This window comes from Anomalospiza imberbis, chromosome 17 (assembly GCF_031753505.1).
Source record: "Anomalospiza imberbis isolate Cuckoo-Finch-1a 21T00152 chromosome 17, ASM3175350v1, whole genome shotgun sequence".
NCBI classification, from domain to species: Eukaryota; Metazoa; Chordata; class Aves; order Passeriformes; family Viduidae; genus Anomalospiza; species Anomalospiza imberbis.
In genome coordinates, this window is record NC_089697.1 from 16,197,733 (window position 1) to 16,215,947 (window position 18,215).

At 53.8% G+C, this 18,215-nt stretch overlaps 1 long non-coding RNA gene across 1 annotated transcript; it reads right to left on the reverse strand.

The window, feature by feature from the left end:
- Positions 1-3,937: 3,937 nt before the first annotated feature.
- LOC137484469 (uncharacterized) lies at positions 3,938-7,001 on the reverse strand. Its single transcript, XR_011004887.1, has 3 exons — positions 6,847-7,001; positions 5,342-5,532; positions 3,938-4,043 (listed from the first exon to the last, which is right to left on the reverse strand). It is a non-coding gene; the product is annotated as an uncharacterized lncRNA (long non-coding RNA).
- Between the last annotated feature and the right edge of the window lie 11,214 nt (positions 7,002-18,215).

The following is an 18,215-nucleotide window of genomic DNA, read 5'->3' on the forward strand; positions in this document are numbered from 1 at the left end:
TGCTACACGGTATCAGATTTTATAAACTCTCAGGACTTGCAGCACCTCAGGGAAAAACTCCTCTGTCTGATGAGGTCTGTCTAAACAACTTGGCTGTTTGTTCTCCCTGCAGTCAAAGCCCAGCATGTGCCTACTCTGCTTTTGGCCCTGAAAGAACAGGGAGTTCCTGCCTACATGCCCTACCTTCTTTTTGAGGTGGGAATGTGAATACAAACCTAACAAAGTCTTGCAATGAAGACGCCCTCCAGGCACCGGGGCACATTTTATGAGGAACCATGCAACAGAGCCGCTCTTGTTGCTGGGCTGCCTCCGAGGGCAATCTGGCCTAGATCAGCAATCAGGGCCTTCAGATGGTTCTGCCCAGAAAAAGCATCAGAGGCCAGGCTGATCCACATCCCAGAGGCTTCAAGTTACAGGACCCAAGGTGGAGCTGATGGATGTATCCAGCTCCTTACAATGCAGCTCGGGCAGTGTCAACACACCCACCTAAAAACACAATACCCCCTAGAGGGAAAGAGCTACCCCCAAATCCTTTCTCTGCAGAAAAACTCTGTTTGAAGTCTTAAAAGTAAAGAAAATGAAAGACAACATCCAGACAAGGAGAAGTGTCTGCACGGAGAGTTCAGAATCTGCCACTTAGGAAATGCTGCCAGAGCCCCTGGCAGGTGCAAAGAGGGCAAAGAGGGAATCCATTCACCACAATGCAGAGTCCCACAGGCTTTCATTTACCTGGCTTTTTCACTCTCTAGGACATCCACTGAAGCCTGCAATTCTGAATTTTGCTGAGCCACTTCTTCCCAGCGATTCCTTTCCCTCTTCAAGGACTCCACATGCACTTGCAGCTCCTTGTTCAGATTTTCTGCCTCCTCCAGGATCTTCTGGACGTGTTCAACCTCCGACAGCTTCTGCCTGGACTCTTCCTGGGCCTCCCTCACCTCTTGCTGGGCTCTCTGGACAGTTGTTTCCCGGGACTCTCGGGAGGCTGCCAGCTGAGATGTCAACTCTCCCACCTCCAGTCAAAGGGAACAAAGCAGTCAGGGGCTGCAGCCACAGCTTGTCACTGTCAGCCACAGCACAGGCTGAGAGGAAAGGCAAAGGACAACTTTCCATTTCTCCCTGTCCTGAGAGCACCAGATTCACACTGGATATGGACAACTTGTTTCAGTCTCTAAGTGGCCCACCACCAAGGGCACCTGAAAAAGCACCTCCCAAACCAAGGCTGGCAAGGAGAGGCCAGCAGGAATCCATGCTGATGGTTGCTGGCCAACAGCCCAGAGGACTAGCCCAGCTGTCCAGAGCAGCAGCTGAGATTCAGCAGAGCACTGTGTGTCCTACAGAGCAGCTGCCATGGAGCCCCCAGAGCCCGAGACAGCCCCAGGGATCACCCCACCAGCTGCTGCTCTGCCATGGAAAAGCAAGAAGGCCACAGACCCCTCGCTGCATGGCTGCCGTGCCAGTGCTGTTTCACTCACCTGCTTTTGTAGAGCCTCCCTCTGCTCAAGGAGCAGATTCATTTCCTCTTTGAGGCCGTGTAGCTCTTCCTTGTGCCTCCTCTGCACTGCCTGGACTTCACTGCGAGCTTCCTGCAGCTCAGCTTGCAGATTTGCCTTGATGGTCTGGCAACAAAATGCAGAGCAACTTCCTGGGACCTGCCCTCAGGCTCAGCTTGTTCCACGTGCTGCCTCAAAATCCCATTCCTTCAGCTGCTTCTTTTGGCTTCTCTAGCCAGCTCTGCTTCCACTGCAAGCCTTCCTTCCTGGGGCTGAGCTCTGGAGCTTACCAGGCTCTGTGCTCCCAGGGCCTGAAGCAGCCCTTGCCTCCTCAGTCCCAGGAGCTGCCTTTTGTGCCCTTGTCCCTGCCCTGCCCTCTGTTGCCTGCCTACTCACACTTACCTGCCCCTTCTCTTGCAGCTCTTTCACCTCCTGCCTGAGCTGCTGGACCTGCTGGTGGGCTCGGCTGAGCTCTCCCTGAGTCTGGAGCAGTGCCTCTGATAAAGCACTCTTCTCCTTCTGCTCTTCCAGCAGCACCTGCACCGAAGGAAAGAGCAGAGGGCTTCACACTTCTCCTGCAGCATCCGTGTGGCAGAGGCAAAGACTGATGGGCTCGCGTGCTCTCACAGCACTCGGCTGCTGCTCCCCTGGGCCACTGCCTGCCCCGGGGCCAACACAGCTTCCCAGGAAGTGACTTAAAACACAGCCCAGAAGACATCTCTGGGTTACTGTTCAGAAATACTCCAGGCAAGTCTTTAAAAAGATTTTTCTCTTGTCAATGTTGCTGCTGCACCCCCCTACCCCCCCCCCCGTTCCCACATAAGAAAAGAGCTACAAACTCACTTTGGCTGTGAACACCTACCAGTACACACCAAAAGGGGAGCGGAAAGAGAACAGCGAAGGTACCCTGAGGTACATCTTAGAACAACAGAGCACAAGAGCAGCACAAAGATCTCAGCTGATAGCTGATGTTTCTGCCTGGCTTCCTATGAGAGGGCTCATTGCTGGTCCCAAAGACAGCCCCGTTCAGCTTTCACCTCCCCCAGTTCAATGTAGAAGACACGGAGGGCATGCTCCACACAGCCCCATGTCCTGCCATCTCCCACAGCTCCAGCCTTGCAAAAAATCACACCAGTTCTCCTCTCTCAGTCATTACCTGTCGCTTGGCATTTTCAAATCTCCTTAGTTCTTCTTGTTGGGCCAGCAGGGTGGCATCTTTCTGCCTCATCTCAAACAGCACCTTCTTGTGCTCCTGCTCTCTCTCTGCCTTCTCTTTTTCCCATTGCTCCAGCGTCTCCTGCATCTCTGCACGGTGCCTTTCGCGCTCACTTGCCTGAGGAGGGGAGGAGAAATTTGCAAGATGAAGTCCCAGGCAAGCTCCCTGCTGAAAAAGGTGAAGCTTCATCCCTCCCACAACCCCCAACCGGAAAAGACAACAGCACTCCAGAAACCGTGTCCTGTCATGGAATTCAAAAGGAGGCTCAGCAGGTGCAAGAATCACAGACTCGTGGAATCTCTTCTGTTGGCAAAGACCTTCCCAAGCGTTGAGTCCAAGTGCTCAGAAAAGGAGGTGTCACCTTCCCTTCCCTGACACCCCAGTCACAAGGACTGAAGGACCAGGGACAAGGGGCCTGTTCCCTTTGCTTCCAGCCCAAAGCTAATCCCTCTGTCCACCATGGAAGCACAGCAAGAAAGGAACCGAGTTCCCACGCCTGCAGCCAGCAGCACTGTTGGCATCTGCTCCATGCCGGCAAGTGCTCCACGCTGGCATCTGCTCCGTGGCAGGTGGGACTCAGGGACAATCCTGCCCTGGGCTGCCACGCTTTGGGTGGGCACTGCCCAACCTGCTCTGGAACTCCTCTTACGCCCTCACTGAAGCTGTGGCTGCATTTACTGTCCCAGCACCATCCTGGGGGCTCTCAGGCACCTCCAAGTCCAAGCTGCTGCCTCTGCTGCCCGGCCCAGCAGCGGGAGGCCTTGGCAGAGGATTGCTGCCCTTTCACACCCTCAGGCTCTGCTTGTGCTAAACCAACCCACAGGGCTGGCTTGGACACTCCAGAAGTGTACTGTCCCCTACCAGGTCTTGCAGGAGCTTCTTTATTTCCAGTTGCTGAGCAGTTCCCTGAAGCCTGAGGCTTTTGTGATGCTGCTGCTCTGCCTGCAGGAGCTGTTGAGCTGTGTCTTCCCGTTCCTGCCTCCTGAGAGATCTCTCTGCTTCCAGCTCATCTTGCAGGCACTTCACTTCTCCTACAAACACGACCAACAGCAAGAGTCAGAGTCTTTACTGACTTTACTGACCTCAGGCCCTTTCAGTGCCACCAAGCCCCACCACTTCTCAGAAGCTCTGTGGACAGAGGCAGCTTTACAGGGTGCTTAGTTCTCTAGGCAGGGGCAGCACCACAAACAAAGCACACGAGGTTCTCACCTTCTATCACCTCCTTGGCCTGTGTGACTGTGAGCACTTGATCCTCCAGATGGTTCCTGGTGGTCTCCAGCTGAGATATCTGCTGCTGAGCAGCACTCAGCCTGGATTCCAGGCTCTCCTTTGCTGACCTATGAGTTGCACATACGGAGAGACATGAGTTGCTTGCTCCAGACACCCACAGCCGGGTATTCCAGGACGACGTGGCTCAAGATCCCCACACCTGAGTATGGGAAATGGGCCACGTGGAAATTCGCCCAGGCAAGGCACATTTGTGCCATCTCAACAGCAGAGCAGGGCCCTCTGAGGGACTGCCCAGGCCTTCCCTATGGCCTGGCACAGCACAGACAGCCCAGCCCAACTTGGCCTCAACAGCCAAACCTTCAGTTGCTGATCCTGACCTATGACACTGGCTAGCTGTGTCCAAACAGGCTGGGGCGACGAGCAAAAGCCCAGCCCCTGCTCACAGCCCTTCTCTCATTAGCACTTCCAAGCTTCTCTGCAGGGGGACACAACAGACTCTTGTCCTTGCTGACTGCTGACTTTTTAATGCTCTTGATAATGGACATAAAGGTCCATCATCTTCCAGACACCCTGTATTTATGTGGCTTCAGAACTACTTTGCGTGACACAGTAAAATCTCATGGTCATCTCACAGCAGCACTTGTAAAAAATCAGGACACCCTTTTGTCTGAACAACAACTACCTGAATGCAGGGACTGCAGTTTAAACTCTTGCAAGGTCATGGAGTAGACTTGCCACCTTTATTTTAGTGTTGCGGGGCAAGCAGGCAGTAGCCCGAGGCACTTGTCCTTCTTTACAGAGTGAGAGGGACCATCCAAAGGGAGGTTGGCAGGTTTGGCAGCTGGGTGCCCATCAACAATCAGCAAGAATCCCCAGAGGCTGTTGAGAATTCCAAAGAGCTTTCCCTGCTGCTCTCCAGCCAGCTCTAGGGCCTGTCCCACACTTCTCAAGAGTGTGCTTGGAAGCAGAAAGCCCTCAAGATTTTCAGCAGGAGCCTCTGGCTTCCCCCTGAATGGCAGTGTGCTACCCCCAACGTGCCAAGGTCGGAGCCTGGAATGCTGAAGACGAAGCTTCAGTTCTGAAGATCAGGATCATGTCAAGCTACTTGCTAAGGAATGAGGGACGTTCAATGCCCAGAAGAAGAAACCAAAGCCAAGAGAAACCTGAGGTTTCACTCAGCATCGGCATGGTTTACCTACTACTCAGTTCAGGGCTGGGTGGATTGCTTTGGACTTCCCACAGGAGTGTGCTCGGCAGCACAAACAGGAGCCCAAGAGAGCTTTGCTGGCTTTAGGTGTCAGAAAAAGAACCTTCACATTGTGGCATATTTTTGTTCTTGGGACTCTTCCATATTCTGTCCATGGAATGTAAATAGATCTGAAAAGGTTCTGCTCCCTGCCTTTACCTGGTCTCCTCCAGCTGCCTGGAAAGGTCTTGTTGGAGCCACTCCATGGCTGCCAGTCGGCCCTCAAGGTCAGCCTTCTGGCCCAGCAGCTCCTGCTCTCGGCACACCTGGGCCAGTGCGTGCCCTTGGCCAGAGGATTCCGGGCCCAGCTGCTCCAGAGAGCAGCTCGATGAATCTTGCTCCTGGGAAACCTGGAAGTGGGACAAGGTACAGCTCGAGCCCTTCCTCGGGAGCCCTGTGCAGAGCCAGCCAGTGGCACCTCGCAGGCAGCCAGAGGACAAGGAGCACCTGTGCTCTGGGCTCAAAGTTTCACAGCATCTGCCCTATGCAGCTCTGATAGCCGGGGCTGCCAAAAGCCTCTGGCACTGTTACCTTGGAAGTGCTGTGTCAGGCCCTGCTGGCTTGCCTGGGACCAGACAGCTCCTTCCCAACAAACATCCCCACTCCAAACTCCGTGTTGTCACCCAAAAATACTGCATCTTCTGCAACTGCCACTTGGGAAACACAATTATTATCTGGATATATTTCATTGCTGGACATTTTCAGGAAGATTTGTGAAAACAAATTTGCTTGCTGAATCAAGGGGAAATATACAGGATTTCCCCCTGCCACATCAAAACTCTCGTCTAAGTTTCTCCTCCTCACATATTCTACGCAGCTCTCTGCAAGGAGAGGATGCCTCGCCGGGAAATGGCTCTTGTGCTGAGCAGACATTTTGTGACTTGTGGACGCCTGCCTGATGTGGCCAAATCAGAACGTCTGCTGTGCATTTGCCCAACCTATCACATTCCCCAGAACTGAGACTGTCTGACAGAGATCATCAGAAACAAAGCCTTCTCTTGCAGCTATCCTGTAACACCCAATCTAAACCTCCTCTGGCACAGCTTGGGGCTGTTTCCTCTTGTCCTGTCCCTTGTTCCCTGGGAGCAGAGCCTGACCCTCACCTGGCTGCAGCTTCCTGTCACAGAGAGCTGTAGAAGGCAAGAAGGTGCCCCCTGAGCCTCCTTTTCTCCAGGCTGAGCCCCCCCAGCTCCCTCAGCTGCTCCTGGTCACACCTGTGCTCCAGACCCTTCCCCAGCTCCGATCCCCGTTTTAGAGGCTCTGTGGCTGCCCAAAGCAACACATTTTGCAGAAGCATGCAACACTTTGCTGATGAACACGCATATCCCTGGCTCATAAACGCATGTGCCGTCTTGAGCCAGGTGTGCACAGCAGTGTGCCCGTCTTCTCCTGCCAGCAACAGCATCTGGGCTGATCTGGCTGCCACAACTCCCCCTCCCACAGGTGCTGCCGAGCAATAAGGTGTTCAGAGCCGTGCTAACATCATCCCTCTCCTGCTGCAGCAGATCCCTCTGAAGCTGCAATTCCTCCAATGACTGCCTCTTGACTTCCAGCTCGCTCTGCAACAATGGGTCTTCTCCCTCGAGTGCAGCCAAGTCCTCCAGTGTAGAAGAAGGGGCAAGACGAGTTTTCAAGGGAAAACCAGTCTCATTTCCAAAACCAACCTCCATCCTGTCCTGCTGCTCTGCCTGTTCGGCCTGGGCTGATGCTTCCTTCCGCTGCTTGGTGTTCTTCAGATGCAGACACAAGGCTCCTGTCTCCGGGATTCCAGTGCATTGCAGCAGCATTTCCCTGGACTTCTCAAGGTTTGCACAGTCACTGCAGAGACAAGGCTCAGTCAGAAGAATCAAGAGGCCTGAAGAGTCAGCAATGCCATTTTCAGCTCTCCAGGATGGAGCTGGGGGCAGTGGGCTAAGGAAGACCTTGCTCTTTCCCTCCCAGGAAAATCCTCCAGAGGCTGCCTTCTTTCAGTGAGAAGCTATGGCTGGGCAGGGGCACTTAAAGAACAGAATTCAGGGAAGCAGCACGGCGAGAAGGAGTCTCCTATTGCAACATGGCTCTGCAGCTCCCAGACAGCCTTGGGAGTCACAGAAGAGCATGGAAAAACCAGACAGGACCATGCTCGAGGGCCACACTGAGGACTACACATGGTAGGCAGGTGACTTCTTCACCAGGGACTCCTCTGAACTCCCCGGCCTGGAAGCAGATTGTTTCTGGAATGCAGGAGGAGGAGGAGGAGGAGGAGGAGGAGGAAAGACTCACCTACTGATTTCTTCTAGCAGAGAGTCTATCAGCTGGCAGCGGCTTCTGATCCTCTGAGTTCTCTCCTCCATTTGATCAAAATGCCGCTGCATGCGCCCCCAGTTCTCTGTAGCTTCCCGAACCAATTCAAAAGGATGCTGTTCATCAGTGGATGTCAGAGTTGAGAGGATGTTCCCAGGATTGTCGGTGCAGATGATGGAATTGGCCATGCTGTCACTGTCGCCTACCAGCGCCTGAAAGCCCACATCCAGCTGTTAGTCAGGTGTTCTGTTCCCATTCCAAAGCAGCACTGAGATACCTCTTTTCTGATCCCACAAGAACCAGCATCCATTCATGGAGAACCAGTTTCAAAATGCCAGCCAGCTCAGCACACTTTACTCACCTCAGGGGCTCCGGAGGAACGTCCCTGCTGAGAAAGCCCTCGAGCTCCCTGCAAGAGCACGGGGAAGAGCACACTCAGACTGCATGGCTGCCCCTGAGGCAGTCGCCTCTGAGTGCCTCCCAGCCTGTCCCAGAGCACAGCAATTCCAGCTGAGCTCTTCCTCCCCTCCTTGGGAATATTTTCAGCCCAGTAGTTTGACAGCAGCAGAAATGAACATGCTGGAAGGTGTTTCATCACTTCTAAGAACACCAGAAGGGGAGTTGCCCAGAGCCCCAGCCAGTCTGGCCTTGAACACTCCCAGGGATCCAGGGGCAGCCACAGCTTCTCTGGGAAACCTCAAGCCTGGGTGCCAGGGCCTCAGCACCCTCAGAGGGCAGAACTCCCTCCCAATATCCCATCCATCCCTGCCCTGTCTTGGTGGGAAGCTTTTGTCATTTGTCCTGTCCCTGCAGGCCTCTGGCTTAAGTCCATCTCCAGCTCTCATGCAGCCCTTTCATGCATTGGAAGGGGCTCTAAGGTCACCCTGGAACCTTCTCCAGGCTGGACAACCCCAACTCTTGCATCCTTTTCCCTTGCCACTGGTGCTCCAGCCCTTGGAGCATCTTCCTATCATGCTTGTGACCTCCTCTGGGCCACTAGGGATCATTTCAGAGATGTCTGGGAGAAACTCATTCTGGACTCTGGGAAGCACTGAGGCTGTGCTGTAATTTGGGTGAGGGGAAGGCAATGAAAAGCTGCTCCCTTGTTTGTGCCCACAGCCTCCAGTGGGACAAGGATGGAGGAGGAGATGTGGCTGTGCTCTGGGATGGCCAGGAGCCACCCATTCCCTCCCACACCTGTCCCCACAGCGAGCACCAAAGCTGCTGCCAGCTCCGGAACAGCCAACTGTTAATCCCTTGCTATTGCCAAAGGGAACTGTTCCCCGAGGCCCAGCCCAGGCCCTCCCAGGTCCCTGCTGGGCTTGGCACAAGGAGAGCAGTGGCTTTCTCACTCACCCGCCGGGTCTCCATCCTCCCCTTGGCACGAGCAGAGAGTAAACAGCAATGCCCAAAGGCCCTTGGCCCTAGCAGGGTGTAAACCCCAATATCCAAAGGCCCTTGGCCTTAGCAGGGTCTAAACCCCAATATCCAAAGGCCCTTGGCCTTTGCAGGGTCTAAACCCCAATATCCAAAGGCTCTTGGCCTTTGCAGGGTCAATAGCACACAATCCACGTGCCCTTGGCCTTTGCAAAGTCCAAGCCCCAAAGCTCATGAGCTGTTGACAGCTCCAGGGTCCAAACCCCAATAGCCAGGAGCTGTTGGTTGTCGCCAGGGTCTAAGCCCCAACATTCCATGGCCTTTGTGACAGTTCTCGGGCTCCAACCCCCAACATTCCATGGCCTTTGTGACAGTTGTCAGGCTCCAACTCCCAACATTCCATGGCCTTTGTGACAGTTGTCAGGCTCCAACTCCCAACTTTCCACAGCTTTTGCGATGGTTACCAGGGTCCATAGCCCAGCATTCCAGGGGCTCTTGGAGAGGCCCTCCCTGGCTCTCCCCCCATCCCAGCTTCCTGCCGGTCCTGGTGTTAAAAGCAGGCGAACTGGAGCCAAGACATTTTAAAAGGCCTGGGCCTGTTTATTAAAAACAAAGACAACTGAAGACGAGGCCCCAGGATAAGCCCAGGGCCTCAGGGGCAAGTCAGAGATCCAAGTAACTCTGTGCTACACAGGGAGTTTCTGTGGATACTGATTCTGCAGAAAGACCCGGGTGCTCGGCACCCAGGGGTTTTTAAAGTCTCTGAAAGGTGCGAGACTGGTGCACTTTTGATCCACTTGTTGATTGGTCCACCTCCTGGTAGCTGGTTGCTCCATAAGACAGCGCATTCCTGGCCAATCATCCTGGAATTCTGAGGCACTATTGGCTGGTTAGTCCCCCAGTCATAGGTTGAGTTGCTGACATCGCTCCATGATGTAACCCGTCTAGAAGATTCTTGCCTTGACACCTTTTCCGACCCCTCTTTTCCGTGATTGACAGCTATGCACGCACACTTGACCGACAATACCTTTAACTTTGTAACTTACTACATCAATTCCAACAATTAATTATATTAATTAGCAATTCATTACAACTCATTAAAACGATGAACTATTATTAAGCCGGCCTATTAAAACAAATTTATTTATACCACTGGCACGGGCCCTGCCTCCCCCGTGTCCCCAGAGCCCTGTTGGGCAGCTGGGCAGGGACCTGGCTCATAACATGAGTTCAAAGTTGCCGGTCCAGACAGTGTCAGTTTTAAGGCTCAGCGTTCTCAAGACCTGCAGGCTCTTTAGGGATGCGCTTGGTTCCTGAGTTACAGGAATTCTTCTGTCTTTCCTGACAAAGGAGAGATGGAAGAAAAAGCCTGCAAAGGTTCTTGCTGCTGACAAATATTCATGAAAGTAAAGCTTTGCCTTTAGAACAGCCGCATGAGGAGGAAGAATGGTGTTTCAGGGGCTTTTCAAATTCCTACAGAGAAATGCCAAGAGCTGCAGTGTTTAAGGCTCATAAAAGTGATTAAGAATGCTGAGACAACCACAAGTGCATTTTTTTTCTCTGCTCTCTGTTTGGCAATATATCACTAGGTTTTCTAGGCAGAAGAAAAGTCTTGCTGCTTACATCAGAGATTCCTCTCTAGGAACAGACCTTCAAGAACTAAATGAGCCTGCTTGTAAAAGCTTTGGCAGGTATTTTTTGCCCTCATCTTCGATAGCGTTCGTCTGTGACCTAGGGAGGAATTTTGTTCCCCAGTTGACAGGAATTGGCTTCTGAGCAGGGCACAAATCCTGCGTGGAAGAGAAGAGCTGCACCTGCCTTCTGCAGGGCCTGTCTCTCCAGAGACGGACAGCCCCTGGATGTCACTGCCAAGTTAAGGTTCAGAGACCGATGCAGCTTCAAGTGTCTGCTTCCACAAGAGCAGCTTTGGGCTCCTTGAGCAGAGCTGCAAAGGAGCAGGACAGCTCCTGCTGAAGGTCTGACATCTCCTGCCTGGTCCTTGCACAGCTCTCAGTGTAGTTCTGCCGGTGGTCCTGTCGGTCTTGGGCCAGCTGTGACTGCAGCAGGGACACCTGAAAGAGGCACAAGGCCCGGCTCAGACAAGCCCACGCTGGCAGGAGCACCTGCAGCCCCACGGTACCGGCTCTCGGGGCAGACACAGCCTCCAACTCCAGCCCTCACCAACTCTCTGCCCTGGGGCAAGGGGAAGGGAACAGGCTCCCACACAGAGCAGAGCTCAGATGATCAACAGGTCCAGTTCAAGGCTGGCAAAGCCTTCCCACGGACATCCCTCAGCCACCACAGGTCTGTTAGAGAGAGTTCCGAGGGGATTTAGGAACCCAACTCTGATTTCCAAAGCACACATTTGGGCCACCGAGCCCTTTTTCCACAGGCTGTGCCTCAGCACGAGGGCTGCTGCTCCCTTCAGTTCCTGGAGGACTCTTCTACTTGAGCTGCTCAACAGCCAGCCCAAGCATGAGGGGAATGTGGTGCTTGGGGTTTCCTGGTACTTTCTTGAGGCATTTGAGCACCCCAAGCCCCATATTACACGTCCCCCTTTTATACTGATATGTTAATTATGGCTTTAACCGATTTATATTTATTGATATTTATTATGCCTCTACTCAATTTTACTTAATTTTCAGGGATTCTTAAAGGGCCTTTGGGGTTTTTCTTGGTCTTGCCATGTTTCAGTGCACAGTCTGCCTTTCCCACACTCCATTGTCTAAATGGAACTAAAATATAGCCTGAAATATTTCCTACTTATTCAAATTTATTCCATTTTGGTCAGTTTTGTGTAAATTTCGAGGAGGTTTTGAGGCTTTTTGGGGTCATTTTGCGTACCCTCCCAGCCAATCCCTGAGGGCACTTTTCCCCGTTGTCACTCACTGAGGGGGGTCGGGCTGAGGCCGGAACTCCTCCCCGCCCTCCCCTTGCCCATCACTGCCGCCGCTCCCCTGCCTCGCTGCCAGTGGCCCCTTGTGACTCTGAACTTTGCCCAGCTGCCCCAGTCTGGACTGGTTTATGCTGGTTTATTCTCCCCCCTGCCCAGGTAGTGGAGTTCCAGCACCCCCCACCGCCCAGAGCGTCAAATTCACGTGGCTCGAGGGTCGTGTCCAGAAAGGAGACAGAGGAGTCCTGTAAAAGTCCCTTGGCTGGAACAAAGGGAGGGAGTCCATCAGGGTCTCTCTCAATTAGCTGGAGCAAGCAGCCTTCTTTTCTCCTTTCCCGGCTGCATTTTCTCCTCAGTCCCTTTCCCCTTTGGCTGAGCTACTTGGGAGGTACTCGGGACTTCCTGATCCGCCTATCCGTGTCCCCCTTAGTATGTGCCCTCTGTAAGACACACAAGCCATGATCATTGCAATCAGCTGAATCCATTAATTTATTTTAAAAAGCTTTACTAATTGCCATGGACTTCTTCTCAGGGAAGAAGAATAAAGACTTAATAGGGTTTTGAATATTAACTTTGTGAGAAATTATGCTCACTTTTAAAATTCCAAAGGTTCATTAAACCTGAACAAAATTGCAGCAAAAGTCTGTGTAAAATGACTACATAATATTGGCTTTCACCTTTACGTATTAGCTTTTGCATGTGGTCAGTGATTATAAGTATTTAGAAATAGTACCAACTGTAACTCTTTTTAGCTGCTTGTGAATATAATAGAATCTATCAGCTTAAGTGTGCACTGTATTGCTCATAGAAATAGTGTAATGAATATAATATCTGTGTAGCAGTTATGGAAATAAGAGTGTGATGAACGTATTGTAGAATAGAAAAGGCTTTTGTGTAACTAAGAAGAACAATGTAAGGCCGTCCACTGACCGACCCGTCCAAGTGATAAGATAACCGTCACACAAACCAGAGCACCGGAGGACAATTAGAGAATGCCATGTTCCATTTAAGGAGGACACACTAAATCCTTAACAGAGGATGTAAAACAGCAGGATGGAGACACAAGAAGAAATAAAATATATTGACCTGATACCCAGGATGTTATGCAGACAAGCCGGAGTGTGAAGAAATCAAACAAAGGAGTTCCCGAAACCTCAGAAAGTTCAAAAGAATGTTTGACTAATGTACAAAACACACGAATATGCATGTATCTCGGTGATGTAACTGTATAAAGGTGATGAAGGTGATGTCACCTTCTCCAGACCCCCAAAACCTCCCCAGAGACCCCCCAACCCTTGCTGCACTGGTGGATGAATGGCTCTATGTGTTTGGAGGTGGGGAGGGGGCTCGGGGGTCCTGGGTGAATCCTAGGGGGATTTGGGGCAGCTACAAGACAAGGGGGCCTGGGGAGTTTGGGGGAGTCAGGGAAAATTCAGAATGGGGGCAAGGTGGTGGCGTCTGGGGGGCTGGGGTTGGCAGCTCTACATGACTGGAGGTCAGGAGGAGCCCTGAGGGGCGTTCTAGGGGGGTTTAGGGAAGGTTTTGGGGTTCTACAGGATGGAGGGGGGGCTGGAGGGGTTGGAGGTGCTGGAGGAATTTGGGGACGGGTGGTTGGGGGCTTTTGAAGGGCTGGGAGACAACTGGGTCTCCTTGTTTGGAGATGGGGAGGAGCTTCAGGGAGTCTGAGGGGAGCTCTGGGGAACTTTGGGCAGGGCTAAATGGGCTGGGAGAGCTTCAGGGGATCTGGGGGGGCTGGAGGACATTTGGAATAGGGGAGATATGGGAGGGCTGGGGTGGCTGGTGGGCGACTTGCTCTATATCTTCGGAGGTGTGGAGGGGGCTGGGGAGGCTGATTTTGGGGCCCCTCCTGATTTTTGGGCGGGGACCACACAGCTCAGGCCATTTTCTCCTCTCATCTGGGTGGGGGCTTTAGGGGTCCCAACTTCTTAGGGTCCAGGGTCCCTTCCTGATTTTGGGGTCCCCTCCCCAGGCTGCACATCTGAGGATGTTTTCTCCTCAGAGCTGTTCCAGTTCCCGCTGTGAGGGGGGGCCCTTGGGAGTGGTTGGGGCTTGGGGGAGGGGGAAGCCCTCCACCTGCCCACCACCAGCTACTCCATGGTCTTCCACCCCCCTCCCACACCCTCATCCTCGGTGGGTGGCACTCCACTGCCGGGGGGGATCTGGGGAGGATCCTGGGGGCTCTGTGGGGGAAGATATGGGGGACACTGGCTCTCCACCATCAGGTACAAGCCATCCTGGGGCAGTCCTAGGGCAGGGCTCGGGGGATCTCTGGCTATCTGGAGGGGGCTGAGAGGGTCCTTCAGGGGTCTGGTAGGGGAAACAGGGGGAGATATGGGGGGAATATGAGGGAATACAGGAAGCTATGGGGTCCCGAGTGGGGATATGGCTGGAGAAATGGGGGGGGATACAGGGGGTACAGGGTCCTGGGGGCCTCATGGAAGGGAGACATAGGAGAGATATGAGAGGCACAGGGAGCTGAGGACTCCTTGAGGGGATTCAGGCAGTCCTGGATGGGCTGGGAAGAGATATATGGGAGGCAGATGGGTAGTACAGAGTCCTGGGTGGGAGATATAGGAGGGGAGATGGTCGGGTCCTGGGTGGCTCTGGGGAGGTCCTGGGAGATCCTGGGGGCTTCTGGGCAGGTTGTGGGAGCAGACTGCGGGGGAGAGATGGGGGAACAGGGAAAATGCGTGGATGCAGTTTGGCCTGGTTTGGAGGAAGCACAAGCAAGGCCTTATGGATAAACTCTTTATTGATGGAACAAGGGTGTGAAGTTTGCTGTCTAGAGGCCCTTCAGCTCTCCTGCCACACGCCTTGCTCGCCTCAGACGAGCTTTGAGTGCACTGATCTGTGCCGTGCTCTGTCCTGGGCAGGGGGCGTTGGACCCTCCGGAGGGATGGGCTGTGGGGAAAACTGTGGGTCCAAGGAGGGGAGAGTGTCCTCAGCAGCACAGCTCTCCTCTCTGCCTTGGCACGTGGCTGGGTTTGGGACAGGCCATTGGAAATTCTGCCTGCAGGTTGGTGCAGGCCTATGCCGAACAACCCACCCTAATACAGACTGAACGATCCAATTTGCCATGGTCCTTATGTCCCAAGTGTTGCCTGAGATTGCTGGATTCCTTTCTCTCACCAAGTCCCCCTTCACCATTGCTGGATACTCGGGCTCCATGGTTTTGGCATAGCCTGTCCCTTTTGCATGGAGCTGTGTTCCTAAGGCAGGCAGCTTTACTCCTGTGCTTTCTTCCTGGCTCTGTTTTTCAGATGCTCCAGGGAATCCTGGTGGCATCTGTCCTCTGGAGACCTTACCCTTGGGAAGCTTCAGGATTTTGGTGTAGTCACAGCTGGAGTCTCCTCCAAACTGAGAAGCTACCATGGATTTCTAGAGGCAGGGAATATTCTTGACAACTTGGATGGTGAGATAGTCAAGGCAAGCGTGTAAACGTCCTCTGTCTGTTTCAGCTTCCTTGGGTGTGTCTGCTTGGGTGGCTCCTCCATCAACAAGCTGCTCCTTCTGCCTGGCTGCCCTCCCTGACTCAGAAGCTTTGGACTCCAGATGGTCCCCCAAGATCTCCAACACCATCGCTGGAAGCTCCTGGGCCACCAGTTCTATTTCCTGTTGGCGGTCTAGTGGTGGCTCTGCAGGCTCTGTTCTCACAGAGCTGCCAAAAACTCTTCCTCTGATCCCCTGAGCAGTGTTTCTTAAGACACTGACACGCTGGTCCCAAGGAACCTTCTGCCTCGCAAACACTTTGTACACAATGGTCTCAACCAGCTCTTGGAGCTTCTGGCCTTCTGCTGTGGTCAGCTGCTCAAAGACAGCTTTAAAGAGGCCATCGGCAGTGTTGTCCGGCTTCCTCTGGGAGCCAGCGGCTCTGCTGGCATCTTTCTGAGCCAGCTCAGCTGTGGAGTGGGTTTGGCCCTTGTCTAAAGGTGCTTTCACTCTTCTGAATCTCCCTGATTTCAGGGGGGTCTCTTTGCTCTTCTGTGGAGGTGGGCAGGAAGGTTTCTGAGGCTGCAGCTGCCGCTGTGCCCTGCAGGAAGTGTCAGTGGTTCCTGACAGTTTGGGACCATCCTTTAATTTGGCCAAAAGTGGCAGAAGCCCTTCCAGAAAGGTGACACCAGGTTGTGGGTCATGGCGCCTGGACAAGCACTCAGCCCCTGCGTGCTGAGGATTCCTGCGGGCCCAGGCCGGCACTCTGCTTCAGCCAGGCCACGAGGGCAGGAGAGAAGGGCTTCCCTCAGCACGGGGTGTGCCTGCACATGGCCCTGCTGCCCGTGCCCAGCTCAGCGCCCTGCGCTGGCTCAGCTCCCAGCCGTGGAGTCCTTTCCACACCACAGCACCCAGCCCAGCAGCACAGCCCTGCACAGTCCCATGGCCCTGAACACAACGCTTTGCCTACCTCTTGCCGCCCCAAGATCTGCTCCGACTGCAGCTTGGTCCTGGTCAGGCACTGCCTGCACTCGTTGAACTCCTTCACAGTGCAAATCACCTGTGGAGGGACGAGGACAGAATCCCCCAGAAACTGTCAAGCCATGCTGTCAGCCTTCCCCAAAACAGCCTGACCTCAGTGGGAGAGGAGCTGCCCCCAAGCCCTCCCCCCATACCCTGGTGTTGGGGCCACTGATGTCCCCCCAGCCAGGGCTGAAGAGGCAGCGTGGGGCAGGCTGAGAAGGGCAGGACTGGGGCTTGCCAGGGCGATGTTGGCGCTGCTTCTGCTCCCAGAGACACCAGCGCACGGCTCTGTCCTCTGGCAGCAGCAGGCGGCTGCAGCAGGGGCTGTGGGAGCCCTGCTTGAAGAGGGCTGTTCTTGATCAGCCTGATGTCCAAACCTACCTTGTTGTCACTGGTGCTGCAGCCCTGTTTCTTCAGCATCCGCAGGATGTCCTTGCGCTTGTGGTAGTCCTGAAGGTGGGGGTCATGCAGGCAGTTGTATTGCAGGTTCAGGTGGTGCATGTAGGGGTCGTCCAGACTGAAAGAAGGACATTGCCAGTGAAGCTGTAAGAGACATTTCCCAGAGTATGAAGGAGGCCGGAGAGCTGTAAAGAGGTGCCATGCGGTACCTGTGGAAAGAGCAAGGTACTTTGAAGACCAACACTTTGAAGACCATCCTTCTGAAGACACAGAGACCCTCACAGAAAGACTGCGGGGCCGTGCTGGGCCAGGCTGGGCTGTGATGGGATGGGCTGAGGGAGAGAAAACAAACCCCAGCAGCAAATAGACACCTTAGGCCACCAGGAAGAACTGCTGACCCACCCACAAATGAACCTTCCAGCTGAAAAGGTCAGGCCCAGTGCTTCAAATGCAGACAGTGGAGAGGGGATGAAACCAGTCTCCTCGGGTTAGGCAGGCTCAAGGGCTGTGTCAGCCTGGAGCTTCCCTCTGCTGCCCAGCCCTGCCTGACTGTAGGGCTGCAGCTCCTGCTGTAGAGGAGGTGGCCACAAGAACTTCTGTGCATGATGAGGACCCCATGAAAGAGGAGAGCTTTTCTGCGCTCTTTTATTTCCTTACCTTTTCCCCCAGCTTTCCCTTGCAGAAGACAGAGTTGGACTTGGGCTTCACCTAGATCTTGACTCCGAGTGGGAGGTCCAGCAGGTCAGAATCCATCAGCCCGGTGGCTCAGTCTCCCAGGTGTGGCGTTCCGGGGCCAATCTGTGAAGACACAGACACTTGGGCAGTAGCTCAAGAAGCCTCCTGCACAGCAGGTGCAGGAGAAGGAGCTGAGGCTCTTGAGGGTCCTTAGGCCTAGAGCAGACCCGCATGCCCCAGGCTCAGCGGCTGAGCTCTCTCTATCAGCCCACTGCTTTCCTCCCCGTCATTCCCAGTGCACTCAGCAGTGCCTCTGCCTTTTGGCAGGACACCAGCAGTGAGATGGAGCTCCACAGCTCCTTCCAAGAGCTCTTGTGGTGCTCCTGTCCACAGGCCCCTTCCCCCCTCCCCTGTTGTGTCATTCTGTCAGGCAAAGCTTCCTCACCAACAGGAAGGAATGGGAGGAATTGCCACGCCAAAGATGCCCAGTTTGGGGGCTGCTTTTCCTCCTTTCCCTTTTTAGGGCTTCTTCCCTGTCATGGCCAAGCAGCAACGGCTGGGGAAATTGCAGAAAACTGGATATTTGGCCCATCCCTGGCAACGTGAGATTCCTTGGTCATGTTTTGAGAAAGAGAAGAGAAGCACGGGCTGAGGGAAAGCCTTCTCCTCCCCTTTCCTCAGGATCCCCTTCAGCCCAGACACCTCTCTGCCACCTTCCCAGTCTCCCCTGCTCTGGCTTCTGCTGTTCCTGTCTGCTCTTGTGATGAATGCTTTGATCAAATAATCAGATCATATAAAAGGGTTACTATGATTATAAGTAGACAGTTGTGAAGTATAAGGTATAGAAATGTCAGGAGCGCTGTGTTTGGAATGTAACTGGTGAAACCTCCCCAGGAAGTTACTGGACCCTTCTGTTGCAGTCACGCTCACCAG